This window comes from Adiantum capillus-veneris, chromosome 2 (assembly GCF_014529385.1).
Source record: "Adiantum capillus-veneris isolate H3 chromosome 2, ASM1452938v2, whole genome shotgun sequence".
NCBI classification, from domain to species: Eukaryota; Viridiplantae; Streptophyta; class Polypodiopsida; order Polypodiales; family Pteridaceae; genus Adiantum; species Adiantum capillus-veneris.
Window position 1 is genome coordinate 95,739,309 of NC_140932.1, and position 19,383 is coordinate 95,758,691.

Here is a 19,383-nt window from a genome sequence, read left to right on the forward strand (position 1 = left end):
CTTGAACTTGATTGATTGATTAGAGTTGATCTTACAAGGAGTGCTTACAAGATTAGGTAGTCTTCCTGAAGGGGCAAGTTTATGTTTATGACTAAGTACAATTAGGCATTAATCCTTTCACCCTCTATTGAATGGTTTTCAAGGGAAAAGAGGTCCCTTTTTATAGGTGAAGGGAACCCCCAAAGGTTACCCAAGAAAGAGAGGAGCCAGTGTGAACGAGAGCTGGCAAAGTTTGAAATGATCTATTTCTGCATGATGTGGGCAAACTAGGATCCACCGTTTTGAGCATATCTCCTCACTTGTGGCTCCAAATAAAAAAGTAAAAATAGGTCCAAAAATTTCAGCTCATGGACTATGACCTCCATATTATATGTTTTTCTCCAATTTGGATGGAAATTATGTGTAAAAAAATCATCAAAATAGGATATCTATTTGGCCGCAAAAGTCTACTTATAGTCCCTTTAGCCTAGACTTCCATTTGATTTTAGTGGACACCTCATGCAATATGAAAGCATGCCATTACTCCTTTGACAAAGTTTTGGAAGCATCCTTTCAAATGTGGATTAGAGTAGGTGCATCTTTGAAAATTATGCAAGCTAGTGTCCCACAAAAATTTGATACCTTCCTAGTAGATATCAACAAGGAATATGAGAAATATATGAAATATACACAAAAAATATATATATTGGGAATCAGACTAGCTATAGGGTCTAGCTACAATGTGAGATGATAATGAGATAGTAGAAAGAAAGCACCGATGCTTTTCCCCCCACGTTAAAGAGGTGTAGCTATTGATAATTTTTTCCACAATACTTTTTAACGTTAAAGTAAAGATATTCTATGCTTGAGATAAATACTAGGATGAGATGTACAGCCTATCCTTAAACTTAGACATGTGTATGTAAATTATAGGAAATATACTCATGCATCTAAAAAGTCACAAAATAAATCTCCTAGCATTTGTCCCACTATGTACGTGCCACATCACAACATCCACCCCCTCTAAACCTGCACATCCTTTGGTATGTGCCACATTCGATTATTTGCAGGGTCAATTCCCTTGTAGATCTCCCATGCCTTCATCTTCATTGATATATTCCAACACTTTATCTTCACTTTGATCTTCACTTGTGTTTTGCTCTTCCTCTTAACATCTTCTAGATCACTGTCTTCTCTTCTCTTAAACACTTTGACCCTTTTTCTTGCAATCCCAAACCTTTACTTCTGTCCCATCTTATTTAGACAAGCTATAAATAGCATTTTCATGCACATGTTTTGCAACATATGGTCCAAACTGTCTTTTTGAGAACTTACGTATGACATTGTGCTGGTTATCAAAGCTACCATCATACACTAAAACCTAGTCACCTTTGTCAATCGCTTTTTTCCTGAGCCGATGTTTCTTATCAAAGTAGTCCTTGTTTTTAGCTTTGCATTTTTTGATCGCTCTTTTCCAGCCTTAATGTCTCCATCTCTTCTCTCTTGCTTTATACGCAATGCAAAGAGCTCTTACCTGCAAATCCCATCTTGCCAAGGTAGTACATTCCATGTGGGAGTTTTATCTTCAATTGGAATTACTAACTTTTGATCATACATTAGCTTTGTAGGCATATAGCCAGTTATTGAGCTATGTGTTGTACAATCAGCCCATAAAGCATATGGCAACAATTTTGGCCACTCACAAACTCTTCCTTCACAAGCCTTGGCCAAAACTTGATGATAGGAGGATGCCCTCTTTTACTCTTTCCATTGCCTTCAGGGTTGTAAGCTGTGGTAAGGAAAAGATTGATTCCTAATCTAGAAAATAAATCCCTTGCTTCCTCGACATCTAGTTCACCTCTATTTGCAGTGATCTTTCCTACACAACCATAATAACAAATCACATTATCAAGAAGGAATTTGCATACAAATTTTGTGGTTTTTCCTCTTAATGCTCCCCCTTCAACTTGGTTAGTTAGGTCCTTTCGTGCAAGAAGTAAGTATCTCATTTGCCAAAGTCCTAAAGACATTGTGACTAGATCTACTTTATAGTGCATGGCTAGTGGATATGTAGGGTGCAACCCATCATGATATCGTGAATTTGAATACATTTGATAAGTTACACATGACTCTACAAATTGAGATATATCTTTATACATACCCTTTCACCAGTATTTTTCTTTCAACTTAGAGAAGGTTTTCCACACACAATTGTGTGGATCCCATAGACTCTCATGAAACTCTTGCATGAGCTTTACTTGAATCTCTTTATTACATATAACTCTTTTTGGTTTAGCACCGTTTTGTTTAGGATGCTTCCACAAGCAACCATGCCTCAAAAAGTACCCATATTCTTTCTTGCATATCCTCTTGAACTCTTGTTCAGATCAATCATCTTGTTTTGTTAGATTACTCTTTGTGGTTTCCAATAAGAAGCCAATAACCTCATAAAGCTCTTCCAAGAACAATTCAAGTGGATTATACATGCATACATAGTTACCTTTGACATGAGAGATGGAATAGAACTTTGTGCCTACATCATCACCTTCATCAAACATTTGCGACTCATCTTCATACCTTGCCTTTGATAGCACATCTGCCACTGTATTATCCTTACGTACAATGTGCTTAAATTTAGGATTTAAGGACTTAATGTAGGCAATCTATCGCAACATAGCAATGTCTGGCATTGAGTAGCTTGTAATCATCCCATGCAGTGGTAGACAATTTGTTTCTACAACCACACATGCACCAATTAGGTACTCTTTTCCATTTTTAAGGTTGTAACCATACCCAACAACTCTCTCTTTATATGTGGATAGTTCTTTGGTGAGCACTTAGTGCCTTTGCTCCAAATCTCACCAGATACCTATGTCCTTCTTCATCATTTTGCCCTATTTTCCATAGAACTGTCTTTGATTGAAGAGACATATAAAGAGTACAATGAACCAGATTTGTGACCTTTTATGACAACCAAATTGCCAAAAACAATAGTATAGCCTAGAGCATCAAGCTGACCAATTGACACCAAACTCTTAGTGAGTTTAGGAACATGTATGAGTCCACAAAGCATAGATTCAGTGATATTTATCATGCATAAGTTGACATCTCCCGTATCTCATATCTCCCTTTTCACCGGAATATTATAGTTGGATGGCGGTTGAAAAGTGATAAAAAAACTACTGATTGGTTGATCGATTGGTCGGTAGACGATAGTCAATGGCCGGTGGGCGGAAGTCTTTGGCGGGTGGCCAAATAAAATGGTCGGTGGCCGATTTCTAGGCGGACTTGTCTTCTCAAGGATGGCCACACATGGACACATGGGAGAATTCAACTTGGACTTGTCTACCAAGGGCGGCTACACAAGGCTACCTCTCATGAGAGAGGGCAACCCTTTTGGCCTATAAAAGGAGGCCTCTTCTACACACAAAATTGTATTGTGAAGTTGATAAAACAAGGTGTGTGTGAGGTGGTGAGATTGAAGCAAAGTGGGAGTTCCATTAAAGGTATAATCCCTTTGTAACCTACTTTTAGTTTGAAGTACTAAAGCCATTGAGTGGTTGCTTTCCCATGGACATAGCCCACATTGGATGAACCACGTATATCATGTGATCTCTCTCTCTCTCTCTCTCTCTCTCTCTCTCTCTCTCTCTCTCTCCTCTATAGTCTCTCGTGTGTGAAAATTATCTCTCTTTACTAAGTAAACTACTATAATATCTAGTTAGCCGCGTCCTATTTCCTAACACTACTATCTCAATTATGGGCCTTTTATACTCATAGTTTACCTTTCTCAAATTTGGTGCCGATTGGAGAAAATCCTTTAGCGTTTTCATGGTTTTTACATGTGAATCTTTGCATTTAAACTTTTGATTCTTTCTAAGCAATTGATAAAGAGGTTCAACTACATGTGCATAATTTTGAATCCAAATAATATAAAAAACACATGCTCTCAAAAACCTTCTAACCTGAGTGATGCTAGTGTATGTTTCTTTCATTCTTTGGATGGCATCTACATTTGTTGGACAAGGTTTCCTACCATATGGTCCACACATGTGCCCCACAATGAACACTTCATTGACACCAAACATAGATTTTCCCCCCGACAAAGTAAGATGCACTTCCTCCAACCTAGACAAAATTTTATCGCAATCATTTATGTGATTTGCCACAAACTTGCAGCACCCCCTGAGATCCAAAGGTTCATCTTTCTCACCTGCTTCACATCCTTTGATAGACAAATCATCAAATGAAAGGCATTGTGATTTGATTATAAACTCACATGAGACCTTATTCATTCCATTCACCGTATGTATAACTGAGTTGGTTGCTCCCTGCGGCAAGGTACACATTCTTACCAAACCTAAAGGTGTCTTCATGGTTGTGAAATTTTTACTTTCAATTGAAAGTTGAAATTGATCATACCCTGAGTAGATATACCCAATTGAGTAGATTGCCCTCCCTGAAATTTCCTCTGCAAACTCATCCACAATTGGACCTGTACCTACATTCCTAATGGTCACCTCTTGTATTTAGTTTTAACATGGACTTTTAGGCCAATTATTTTCTTGGAACATCGGTTTTCTTTAAAGGCTTTTATGACTTGATACATTTCCATAAAGCATACTTCTACAACCTCATTTCCAAGATGAAAACTAGACTCCATTATAACATCAAACTCACCCATATTATCTACAAAAGAAACTTGCTCACACAAACCCAAAACATATTCACTAGGCTCTAACAATCCACTCTCTTTCATGCCTATTTTTACATTAAGTACATATTGCCTCTCCCATATCTTTAAATCCTCAAGTTTTGCAAACATATTGATCTATTACTTGTTACCAAAGGAGCATGTAGAAAAATTTACGTCCATTTTTTGGATCAAGAGAGAACCTTTTTCTTCTTGTACCACTTCAATCCTGCTTTACAATGGTACTTGGCCAAAACTCATCATTTCCCTATGATCATGAAACTCTTTACTCACCTTTGATAAAGGATTCTATTTGAGGTTGTCATGATATCTTTCATGGTTACACAAACTGTGAGAAATTGACTACACATTTACCATCTTTACTTCGTATCTTGGAACAAGTTGAACCATCATCCATTACCTTTTTTTCATTTGAACTCCCACAATATAGGGATGCCCAAGGATAAGATGATATGAAGATCTATCCTGTATAAATAAATTATGTTCAACCATTTGATCACCTATTGTGACCTTTGCACTTGGACATGCTGCATATAATTCATCTGATGAATTGTTTGCAACTTTGACCATCCAACCATGTTCTGTGTCAATTGGCCATCTACAGTGGTGGTAAAATTGAGGAAGGTGGGCATTGAAAGTATACCAATAGTTGTTGGGTCAAAATACATACCATGTTGCTCCACATGATCACCCATGGTTACGTCAAACTCTCAGCCTGGTGGATTCACGTCGGGTTCACTAAGATTATGTCAAGAAGTTTGCGGTTTTGCCAGAAAAGCATTGGGCCTCTTGCTGTGAGAATTTGTTAGAAAACTTTAAAGACTCTATGAAGCGTTATGTCGTAGATTCCATGAAGCCTAGAGCTTGGTAGGGAGTGCACTCAGAGAAGCCCCACTCACTCTCTCTTGCATACACACACATAGAAAAAGAACACAAAAGAGAAAATCAAAACAACACAAAGATAAAAACGACAAGTCTTTGATTGTATCTTATCATGGGTAAGATGAAAGGGTTAATATACGTGTTTCTAGCATTTAACCTTTGCCAACCAAATAAGCTACAAATTATTCTTTAAAATTGTAATTTTGTGCTTACTATGATATATATGTTTTGTCTAATGATTGGTGTTAACTGCATGTACAATTCCTCTTGGTTTATAGAAAAATAACTATACTTATGTCAAAGAAAAGTTATAGTCTAGAAGGGGTAGTATGATGGCATCCGACAAATGAAGTATTTCTTTAAGCCTTTCTGGCCAAAAGAGAAACACTATACGTTATTGGAAGTGGATCGTACGGCTAATCCATATGTTCATTTGTGATACATAGCATGGAGTGGAAGCAAAAGAAATTCACATCATGTGGATTATTCATATAAGATATTTTTAGTATGTACAAAATGTAGATGTGAGAGAAATGAAGAGAAGAGAATTTTCCGTCCCCCAAAGCCCTATTATTGCCCATGGCTTATAAGGATAGTGTGGGGAGAGATGTACCTGTAGCAATGAGAACCTAGAGCTCGTAGACAGAATGAGCTTCTAAGAGTGAGAGTGTTTGTATGTGAAGATATGGCTACTCACCTTGATGGAGAGAGAAGGAGAGGGAAGACTTCAAGCCTTGACTAATGTACCAAATTCAAGTTCTTCTTTGATTAGAGTTGATCTTACAAGGAATTGAATAGTCTTCTTGAAGGGGCAAGTGTAGGCATTAAGTTTATGTTTATGGCTACGTACAATTAGGCATTAATCCTTCACCCTCTATTGAATGGCTTTCAAGGAAGAAGAGGTCCCTTTTTATAGGTGTAGGGAACCCCCAAGGGTTACACAAGAAAGAGAGGAGCCAGTGCAAACAAGAGCTGGCAAAGTTTGAAATGATCTATTCCTCCATAATGTGGGCAAACTAGGGTCCACCATTTTGAGCATATCTCCTCAACTGTGGCTCCAAATAAAAAAGTAAAAATAGATCCAAAATTTTCAGCTCATGGACTATGACCTCCATTTTTTTTTTGAATGGAAACTATGTGTAAAAAATCATCAACATAGGGTATCTATTTGGCAGCAAAAGGCTATTTATGGTGAATGAATCTCATACACTTTCTACATAACCATGTCAGTTCTTCTTAGGGAGTTAGAGTGCTCCCCCATAGGCCCCTTTAGCGGGCTTGATTGATGCTCAAAATGTGTCCCATACCCCTACATCAAAAGAAAAATGCCCAATGTTTGAGAAATCGGGGTGACTTGTTGGTAACTGATGTTGCTTCGCTAGGAGGTGCCTCAACCACCCCATACATTTTCTAAAAATATTTACAAAGATAAATAGCAAGTATGCCGATGATGTTGGCTTTGCAGCAATTGAAAAGCACATGATGTTGATGGGTTGTGAACATATTTAGCAAGGCTATGGGGAGCACATGTGTTCTCTGATCAGATGCTTGATTGGGAGGAGGGCCCCTCAAGTAGAAGGGTGTATGGGGGGGCACTCTTACACTAACATTGGTGGAGAGGGGGAAATGGGACACACCTAGAAAAACATACATTTGCCTCTCTTCTAGCCTAGGGTACTCACAACACCCACTCAAAATCACCATCAAAACGACACACTTACAAAAACAAAACACATTATGGATTGCATATCGATGACCATCAACACCCTCATGGAAATCAACATCCATATGCCATCCTCATTGCTTCAATATCACACACAATCACACACACAAAACCAATCGCTCACTCTCACTCTGCACACCATAAACAACCTGAGGGGCGCACATGCTCACACATACTGGCACCACAACACAAAGTAGATGAAGGAGAAAAGGGGGGGAGGAAGAGAAAAAATAAGAGAAGCTATGGAGCTTAACTCTTTTAAGAAAATATACACACACACTTTTCCTTACAATGATTACGGCTCCTCTAATGGTTGCAAGGCAAAAAGGCCCAAAAACATGTGAGAAAATTTTCCCTTATAGGGCATTTTGTCTTTTTTTAGCAATTTCTTACTCTAGCAGATAAGTGTTTGACTCTCATCTTGCATGATTGATTGGGAAGATCCACATAGCCGACTTTCCTTGTTGATCTGCACACATGGGAAGGGCCTTCTATTTCCAGCCATGGCGCTTGGCGCCACTAGGGGGACACCCCTCTCTTGCTCTCAATAAAAAGAAGAGGGGCCCATGGGCACCCCTGTGTGAATTGCCTCTATGGGATCCAATTTAATACACCAACACATGGCCACCAACAACCGACACACACACCAACGGACCGCAACATCGGCAACGGATTTGCTAGTTGCTGCTAGCAAGAGCACCCGTGCAACACGATGCGAGGGGGGTGAGGGGAGCCATGCTCGAGCCATGAGAGCTATTATCTCTTTCCCTTTTATGCTAATGAAATTTCCTTGGTCCACTATATATAGGCTTTGCTTCTAAAGCTCCTCCACACATGTGGGATTTATATCCTACCACCACATGGCAGCCTTCCAGGAGATGTACCCCTGGAATTCCAAAAAACCTCCTAACCAAGCTTCAAAAAACATCAATTTCTGCACCAACTTTGAAGATCCTTAGTTCCTTGCTCACCCATTAGATGAACAAGCCATAAGGATCGGCTTTCCTCTAAGCATCCAACTACATTTGTCCAATCCGGCAGAGATCTGCAAACCACCTCCACCTTCAAACTGCCCCGATGGAGGAGCCGTTTGGACCAGCTTTGAGAACACTTCAAGGAACATCTTTGGAACTTCCAGTTCAGCACTTTGAATCCTTCAACCATCCACCTTTGATAGGCAACACTGTAGAGCACCCTGGCCTAAAAAAACACATAATACATACACATCTGCAACCATCTGCTTGGCCTTGAAGTTCATGGCTGCTTTGCCACCTTGTCCTGCACCAGTAGACACCCATAACACTGCTTTTCCCTCTTCATAGCATCAAAAAAATTTATTTGGACAATCATTGCCTAACCCCATTTGTTGAACATTAATCCTCAACCATAAGCTTGTTGATTGAACTTTGAAAAGTACAAAACTAGAAAACACTATGAGCAAACCAAAAAACTACTACCAGATGTACAAAGTCTTATTCTTGCTTCATGCCACCTCTTCTCAAGGAGGTTTCCCAACCCCTTGTTTAGCCAAACCACCTGGATTAACCATCTGGTATTGAGCGCATCCATCCATCTGCAACAACCTCCAATAGTGATGCACCCAAGCACACATCCAATTATGCATGTAAAATTCCCACATCCTACCTTCATGACTCCAAGCATCCATTGGCATCCAATCTGCTTCAAACAGAGCACCACAATGCACACTATTGTGCCTCACATACATATCTAACCCTCCCTCCCAATTATATAACATAAAGATCTCTTAAAAAAACTTGTAATCGAATGATAATCCACTGCATAGCTGCATTCACAAGCATACCCTTCAACCATGAAACACAAGCTTGGCCGAGGCCACAACATGGGACTTCTCTCCATGTATAATAAGACACATCTACTATATTGGCCACTCCTCCACCATCATCAACTTCAGGCATGCCTCCACACTTGTATCACCCTCAATCCCAACATCATCAAGTCCTTCCATATACCAATCGGCCTATAAGGGTCAATCAACACCTCTTGCATGCCATCTTCACCTTCTTGCTCTTCAAGCACCTTTCGTACTACCACAACCTCATATAAAGAAGAAAGGAAATCATTCCATACCACATTACCCTAGAGCATAGCATCCACAAACTCTCCCTCTTCATAAGAATACACATACTCATTGTGTCCAGTTTCATCACTACCTGTCTCCACCAAACATAAACATGGGTCCACTTTACCATAACCATAAGGTACGACATTTGCTTGCATGTCTTCATCAGTAGGCTTGGATGCTTTCCCTTGGTTTTTGTCTAGCATATCTACTTGCATTTTCCCCCTACTCCTCACACACATCTACCACATCTTTATCCACATGCAAGAGATCATACTCTTCATACCTTGAATAGGAAGAATCTGTTTCCCAGGTTGTATCCACATCCAAAGAACTTCTATAACTAGTTTCCACCTCCTCTTCTATTTCAAGATCTGAAACTTTGTCTATCTCTAACGCTTCTATCTCATATGCACACTTTACTTTCTCATCTCTAGCACAAACCAAAGGAGCCACACCAACCATACCTGATGGCCGTACTTCCTCCACCTCATTTGGAGCCACTTGCACCTCTTTCCTAGCTAGAGTCTCTTTAACTAACATCTTTGGCATAGGTACAACCCTATCTCTCTACAACCAAAGAATCCTTGGCTCCTCTTGCATAGGTAGATTCTTTTGCATCTCCTTTTCCTTTGCTTCCATCACATCAATTGGCCTTGGCACCTCCGGATTTGACAAACCTTGCTTTGTTTGACACTTCTTCAAAAGCTTTTTATTCTGACTTTGTGCAAAAACCACCAGTTTCGCATACGACAAAGGTTCATCCACTTCTACTTTATCTCAAACATCCTTATGGAGACAGTCCATAAACTAGCTCAACTTGAAAAATTCAGCATTTTTTCTAGAAGCTACCTTGATAAGTTTTCCCCAAAAAGCCTCAAACTCCCACTCAAATTCTTAAAAATTATCATCCAAGATTTACTTCAAACCTCCAATCTTCTGCTTTACTTCATCCATCTACATAAACAACACATATTTGCATCAAAAGGCCACTTCCAAGGCATTCCGATTAGAGTGTTGTCAATGGGTTCTCCTTCCCCCTCGTCTAAGAGATGGGCAATGCAAGCTATGTTAGCTTTATCTCAAAAATATTGGCAGCATCAAAGTTGGTTATGACTAAGAACCATTCATTGGCTAGCCCAAATCTTGAGCCAATAGGCTTGTAGCAAGAATAAAGTGGAAAAATAAAATTCTCTCTCTTTCTCTCTCTCTCTCTCTCTCTCTCTCTCTCTCTCTCATATACTCCGCAAGCCACACACACACTCCCCCATTGTGTGTTGTGCACACAAGTCATCTCCTTCTCCAAGATTGAGAAGTGGAGAGCCTACACCAACACCCCTTGGCTATGGAATGAAAATACAACCAAGAGTTATGCTCAAAGCAACACTTATCAATCTCTCCATCTTCATTATCACTATGCTAAGCTATTCTCTAAGAGTGATTATATATGGGGAGACTACTTCTTTCCCGTAGGGATACATCTTCTTCTCTTCATCTTCCTCACTCCTTGCTAGCTCTCTCCACCTTTGAAGATGTTTGAGGTCTTGGGATTGAGGTCGGGGTCAAGTTAATGTTTTTGCAAGTTAGTTATGGACATAATATTGGTGCATGAAGCTTACCATCTTCATGGCATCAACAAGGTCTCAAGGATGGGAACACAAAGCATGTATTATACCAAGTCTCTCTTCAAGGGAGAATCTATAATACAAATGCCTTTTGAAGGGGGGACCGGCTCTGAGTAAATCTAGTCCTCAATTGTTGTCAATTTCTCTAATTCTCTCTCTCTTTACAAGTATTGTTCATGCCAAACTAACTACGTATAATGTTTATTTTGCTACCTTCAATCAAGTACTCTCCTTATGTTAATTAAGAATCCTCTTAAGGAAATTATTACTATTACTATTGCTACTTTAATTCCACTACAATCCATGTTATTAGCCATATTCTGTTACAATGGTATCGGACCTATTGCTTTCGCTTTTCTTGCTTAAGAAGAGAGGTCCTTGAGTTGTCCATGAAAGGTTTGAGTTTTTCATTGCAAGAGGGTAACTAGGACAATGATTAATTATCCCGGTTGGAATGAATTGAGTTTGAGGTACACCGTTGGGAACTATAGACTTAATAATGGAGTCTTTCGGGGCTTGCATTTGGCTTAACTATTATTGAGCTACTAGCCATCTCAACAAGAACCATAATCAATTGAGCACTGCTAGACCCTCTCTACTACTCATTGCAATCAACAGTCTCTCAACCATGGGTGTGGCTACTTGAGTGATAATTTATAAAAGTTAAGAAGAGTAGCAACTAAAGCTTTGAGGTTTCCAAAGCACAAAGTAGTATATATATAAATTTAGTTAGCATGGCTGACAATAATAAAGAGTAGAATGAATATTGATGACTTTGATTTTGCACATGAAGATTAACTAACGATGCCCCTGTGTTTGTGAACTATCTTGTTACTAGCCATGGGAAACCCCGCTTTACAAGTCGAAGTTTCCCAACAACTTCGCACCCATGGGATTCTCCAAACTACCCAAGAAGAGAGAGAGAGAGAGAGAGAGAGAGAGAGAGAGAGAGAGAGAGAGAGAGAGAGAGTCTAGGAAGCCTCTTGTAGAGACTTCCAAAAGAAGATTCTCTTCAGTGAGAGAAGAGAAAGAATCCTATGAAAGAGAAAGAAGTGAATCTCCAAGTTTCACGAAAGATGTGGCTCCATGAAGGCGGCGGTCAAGACGATCCCTAACTCCTCCCAAGAGAAAAAGATCGTCATATAGTCCTTCTCCTTGTCATTTTGAGAAGGAAGAGAGGAGTCAAAAGAAGAAAAAGGAGAGGAAGAGGTCACCCTCTTCTCCATCTTCGTCATCTTCCTCCTCTTTTGATGAAAGCAACGGTTTTTCTCCTAGAGAGTACAAGAGGAGAGGACACCACAAATTCTATGCTGCTTGGAAAAGGTCCTACAAGCATAAAAGGGAGGAAAGAGCATTTCTTTTCACACCTATGATGTTACCTTTGGTGCTACGGACAAAGTTTTGGCCTTCATCCAACAATTTGATGATACCTTTGGAGATGAGGGCTTGAAGAAAGTGATGCCAAAGACAAAGTACTTACCAAATGGCAAGGTTTGAAGCTATCTCCCAATGAGATGTGTACAAGTTTTGGGATTTACATCCAAAAGCTACAGTCTACCAAAAGATAGACTTTGCCAAACAAAAGCAACAATTTTGTGCGGGAATACTTGAAAATATGGCCGAGTATGTCAACTCTCAAAGGCCTAGGGCTATCATTGAAGTGATTCACGATAATGTGGTGTTTCACAAATCAATTTTCAACAAGGGGCTAAAATGAATTTTAAGCCCATGGAAACTAGAGACCAAAATGAACCTAGAGGGCAGAACAATGCTCAAAATTCTTCCCAAGGAAATCCTAGCAACAACAACAAAAAGATCAAGGAGAAAGGAGTTTACAAAGGTAAAAATAAACTCTCTCCTGAAGAGTTAGAGGCTTTTCCCAAAGATCATAAATGTTTCAAGTGTGGGGAGCAAGAAATGGCTATTGTTCTTGCCCCAAAAGAAATTCACACAATGAGACTCCTAGAGCTTCCATGGTTGAAGCTCCAAAAGAGGATAGTCATTGCAAAGGATCATCCCTTTCCTATGCTTGGGGAAAGGTGAGGGAGCATGATGCCTTTATCCTTTATGACCCTGGCTCTACTCACAACTTCATATCAATGGAGTTGGCCGTTAAGTTAGGCATACAAGCTCATGAGATGGGAGACACCGTTAAGACCAATGGAGCTTTCAAGGGACAAGAAACCACATTTACTCCCTTGATTGGGAAATTGAGGCTTCATGTCTAAAGCTACATAGACAAAGCTTTTTCACATCCCCTCTCCAACATGAGGATGTTATCCTAGGGGCACCATGGTTCAACCGCATGGATGTCAATATGAAGTTCCTTGAAAGGAAAATTTATTTCAACTACACAAAAAAGAACATGTACATAGATGCTAATGAGTTGAGTCATACTATACCCCTTGTAAATACGCTTGCTTTTGATAAGTCAATGAAAAGTTTAGTTTTTTCGTATATGATTTTTGTTAAATAATTCGTAAATGATCTTAATGTTTTATCCAATGGAAATGATAGGAATCAAGAGGAATTAGAGTTTTCCAATTTTCTAAATGGATTCCAAGATGTTTTTATCAATGAAATATTTGGAGAGTTACCTCCAAAATGAGGGGATGATGACCATAGAATAGAGCTTCTACCTGGGAGCTTAACGCCTGATAAGCCTCCTTATCGAGTTTCCCAAGTTCAACAAGAGGAGATATGAGACAAGTACATGAAATGATGGATAAGGGTATGGTGAGGCCTAGCTCCTCTCCCATTTGTTCACCAGTTCTTTTAGTGCAAAAGAAAGACGACACATATCGTATGTGTGTTGACTATAGAGCACTAAATAGGATCACTATCAAAAACAATTTTTTTGTGTCGTAGGAAGAAGATCTGTTTGATAAGCTACAAGGCTCTACCTACTTTAGTAGAATTGACTTTAAAAGTGGCTACCATCAAATAAGGATAGCCATTGAAGATATTGTAAAGACCGCCGCTCTTCATACAACATTTGGTCCTTATGAATAACTTGTCACGCCTTTTGGCTTGACAAATGCTCTGGCCAAATTCAGCCTCTTAATGAGAAATTTTTTAGGCCCTACTGCAAGTTAAGATTACCTCTCAACTTGTGTCTAATTTACTGGATCACTCAAAACCATTTGAGGTCCAATGTGATGCGTGTGGAGATTGCCTTGGGTCTTGCTTCAAGAAGGGCAAGCCATAGCATACGAGAGTCGAAGACTCAATTCCAATGAGCGAGTGTTGGGTATATACAAAAAGGAGCTACTAGCTATTCTACATGCCCTTGACACATGGAAGCACTATCTTTTGGGGACTTCATTCATCCTACGAACGGATCACCAAAGTCTTAAGTACTTCATGACGCAAACCACGCTTTCCAAAAAAATGAGCTGGAAAAAATTTCTTTTGCAATTTAAAGCACAATCAAGTGGTAAATGTACTATGACGAGGACGACCAAGAGTAAATGTAGTTTCTATAGAAACTCACAATGATCTATCTTCTATGATAGATGAGTATGCTAATGATCCTGATTTCAAGGATATAAGTTTAGTCCTTGCCTTGGGGAAGAAATAAGAACCGTTCACCGTTGCAGGATGGTTATCTTCTCCATGGCAATAGGCATTGTGTTACTAACTCCTTTCATGTGAAAGTGATGTATGAATCCCATGCTCCTCCCATGTGGGGCATAAAGGGATTCAACCTTCTCTTCGAGGAGTAGAGATGTATTTCTATCGTCCTACCATGAAAGTAGACATACAAGAGTATGTTTCAAAATGCAAGGTATGCCAAAATACCAAGTATGATAGAGGGAAGCAACCTCAATTACTCCATCCATTGCCAATTCCTAATTCACCATGGGAGAGCATATCCATGGATTTATCTTTGGATTACCCAAGTCTATTCATGGGAATACAAGAATATGGACAATAGTTGATAGATTTAGCAAACAAGCACACTTTATACCTGTCAAAAAGACTGTTAAGGCACATCAAATGGCAACCCTCTTCATATCCCATATTTTCAAACACCATGGCTTAACAGCATCCATAGTGTCAAATAGAGATCCTAGAACGACTAGTAATTTTGGAAAGGTCTCTTTGAAAATCTAGGAACAGGGTTAAATTTCTCTTCGGCCTATCACCCACAACCGGATGGCCAAAGTGAAATAGCTAACCTTACGATTCTAGATTTACTCAAGACCTATGTTGCAGAAGTAGATCAATACTCACAATGGGAGAAGTAGCTACCCCTTGTAGAGTATGCATATAATAACACTGTCCATACAACTACAAGGGAGGCACCTTTCCAGATCATTGAGGCAAAACCTAAAAGTCCCTTGCTACTTAAGGTACATGGGAAGATGTTCGCTACTGATGAGTATAGCCGAGACCTACAAGAATCTTTTCAAAAGATTAAGGAGGCTATATCCATCTCACAACAAAGGTAAAAAGTTGATGCGAACAAGCATAGAAGGTCCTTAACTATTAAGGAAAATGATTGGGTCCTACTCAAGTTTCCCAAGGCTCGATTGAGGCAAACTATGGCAAAAAATCCTATGGGCCACCAAAAGTATTATGCTAAGCTATCAAAAAGATATTATGGTCCTTTTCAAATCTTAAAACCAATCAACGAGATGGCCTATCAACTAAAGTTTCCCAATCATTGGTCATACACAATGCTTTTCATGTGAGCTTACTTAATCTTTATAAAGGAGAGCCACCAAGAGAACTAATAATTGAGGACTTGCCCGAGATCAAAGATCAAGAAGAGGTGCTCTAGCCCGAACCCATCCTTCGACACTAAGACAAGGTAATAAGACATGGTAAGATTATTTGATGATATCTTATTAAATTCAAAATTTATCATTTTGAAGATGCTAAATGGATTCAAGAAACACAACTTAAGGATAGTATGAACCTTGTCAATGCTTACAATGCTACACTAGAGTAAGCAAATGTACATGCTTTTTAAATGAACAATGCTTTTGTCTTATAAGACATTCTCTTTTTATTGTGCACAAATTTAAGTAGTATGCATGCTTAGAATCATGTTTGTGATGACGACATCTCCCAAACACCAAGTAGAATTTGTCACTCTACTTTGGGAGTATGATATGGACTAAAGAGCAGACATGCTTGCTGTAGCTAAGTCTCCCAAGCACAAAATGGACTATTCATCCATTTTGAAATGATGTCATAGGGTAAAAAGGGATCCTCTACTCGCAAAGAAACATAAACTAATGACTAAGGCTTTATCTTCTCTACCTCATAGTCGAGGACGACTATGGTTTCAAGAGAGAGGTAATATCATATCTAATATCTACCTATCCCAAATGATTTCTCATATTGAATTGATCATTTGATTTGGGAAAATGAATGGGAACAAGAGTTAGAATAAAGATATATGCTTTTAAATTTATCTCAGCATGGGACCAAAGGGAGGGAAAGCTACATCTCATTGAGGGTCCAAAAAGGAAATGGTCTACGAAAGAGCAATGCGTAGATAATAGAGCTTAAAAGACCTTAGGGTTAGCTTCATTAAAGACCTCCAAAGGTTAGTGCTACAAGTCGTTAGACCTAGGACCTTTAGGTACTTTAGACCTTAGGCAAGCTAGGCATGTGCTTGAGATGCTTGTTGTGCGTAATGACTAAGGTGCTTGAGGTGCTTGTCATGCTTGATGCATAAGGTTCTTGAGGTGCTTAATGACTAAGGTTCTTGAGGTGCTTGTCATGCTTAATGACTAAGGTACTTGAGGTGTTCAAGTCAAAGATGAGTCCTAAAGGTAGGGGCATGAGAGAGAACACTCACACACACACTCAAGGAAATCCCAAGACTCAAGAAGCATTAAGGCGACATGTCAGGCCCCTAGCAATATTTCCCTCATAATGTGCTTGAATCCTATCAGATGACCAATAGCAAGGTCTAGTGAGAATTTATATTCAATTGAATAATTAAGATCTTTCTCTTAAAGGGGGAAAGGAGGACACTTATTCAAATGCTACAATTAAATAATTAAGATCTTTCTCTTAAAGGAGGACACTTGTTCAAATGCTACAACTAAACAAATTAAGATCTTTCTCTCAAAGGGGAAAAGGAGGACACTTGTCCAAATGCTACACCCCTTGCTTGTTATGACTAGAATCATTCATTGGCTAGCCCAAATCTTGAGCCAACAGGCTTGTAGCAAGAGTATGTAGCAAAATCGAATTCTCTCTCTCTCTCTCTCTCTCTCTCTCTCTCTCTCATATACTCCACAATCCACACACACACTCCCCCATTATGTGTTGTGCATAGAAGTCATCTCCTTCTCCAAGCTTGAGAAGTGGAGAGCCTACACAAACACCCCTTGGCTATGGAATGCAAATCCAACCAAGTGCTATGCTCCAAGCAATGCTTATAAATCTGTCCATATTCATTATCACTATGCTACTGTATGCTCTAAGTTAGGAGACTACTTCTTTCTTATAGGGATACATCTTCTTCTCTTCATCTTCCTCACTTGTTGTTAGCTCTCTCCACCTTTGAAGGTGTTTAAGGTCTTCGGATTGAGGCCGGGGACAAGATAATGTTATTGCAAGTTAGTTACGGGCATAATATTGGTGCATGAAGCTTACCATCTTCATGGCATCAACAAGGTCTCAAGGAACACAAAGCATGTATTATACGAAGTCTCTCTTCAAGGGAAAATATATAATACAAAAGCCTTTTAGAGGGGGGACCCGAATCCAAGTAAATCTGGTCCTCAACTGTTGTCAATTTCTCTAATGTCAATTTCTCTCTCTTTTGCAAGTATTGTTCATGCCAAGCTAACTAGGTATAATGTTTATTTTTCTACCTTCAATCAAGTACTCTCCTTATGTTCATTAAGAATCCTCTTAAGAAAATGCTTACTATTGTTACTTTAATCCCACTACAATCCATGTTACTAGCCATATTCCGCTACATCACTTCTAGTACATCGCACATCCCCCATGAGGGATTTGAACCCATGAACCTCAGTCTGCCAAAAGAATTCCTTAATACCAAAGCATTGAGAAAGGGATTTTAACAAGATTGGAAGGCCCAGATTCTCCTGTGTCACACAATGACGAGGGACACCTACAATTATTAAGCTTGTTAGTTTTTGGCTTGTAAGGGGAGAGGCCTTAAGACAAGGGGGTCTGACAATTTAAAAAAAATGGACTATAAATCTAAAAAACGGTCGAATTTAATAGTTTCATTATTTTCAAGCCTTGCTCACTTTGAATAGCAAGGTGGACTTGACTCACAACTATATCATATTTCCACATATAAAATTTGAAGGAGAGTGTGGTTTACCATGTTGTATCTATATACTAAGTTGATGGGAAAAGAAATGCCATGTGGCAAAATCTTACCCTTCCAAAAATCCCACCACCGCACCTTTCTCAGTTGTTCTATAATAAATCTCAATAATTTTTATTCTTTTGAAGTATATTGTAATCTAAATAGTTCACCGTTACACTTTTTTCAAAAAATATAATATTTTATTATGATAAAAAATGTTTTAAAATAATAGTGTCACTTTCTTTTTTTCTCCCTCACAATGAAGCTTCTTATTATCAAATTTCTATCAATAGCTTCATGTAGGCCATAAATTATAATGAACTTTCCCTTGTTCTACAACAGTAAAATCTCTGTCAATTTTTGGTGTGCTTGAAAAGGCCTTAGAGAACAAAGGATTAATGAGTGCATTTATAAGAGTTTGATCCATGATGTGAGTATTGACTAATGATTTTTTTAATAAATATTTTAAAGGAGACCTTTCATTTAAAGACCTCATCAAGGTCCATTCCGTTGAATTGTTTTATTACTTGTACATTTATTAAACTAAACTTTTACCATGAAAGCACTAAAATATTATTTTGTTTTAATTTGGCATAGATCCATGAGCCATTGGGGAGTAGGATGAAAGGTAGTTCATCTCCTATGGATGGACATGTGTCACTAAAGTAGAGTTTAAAGTATTGAAGATAAAATAAGGTGAAAATTCACTATGGCCTACATAGACTATTGAGAAGAATTTCATAATAAGAGGATTCTTATGAGAGAAAAATAGAAAATGACACTAGTATTTTAAAACATGTGGTATCTCAATAAAATATTATTTTTTTAAAAAAATATAACAATGAACTATTTAAAATACAATATATTCCAAAAGTATAAAAAATAATGACTAAAAAACACTTGAAAGGATTGTAAAAAATTTAAAAATAAAACAAAGTGAAAGAGGATGAGAAAGATTGTGTTTGACACAATACTCAATGTCCCTCTTTAAAGAGAGAGGTACACAAATGTCAATATACTCTCACAAGGGCCTAAAAGAAATTTAAA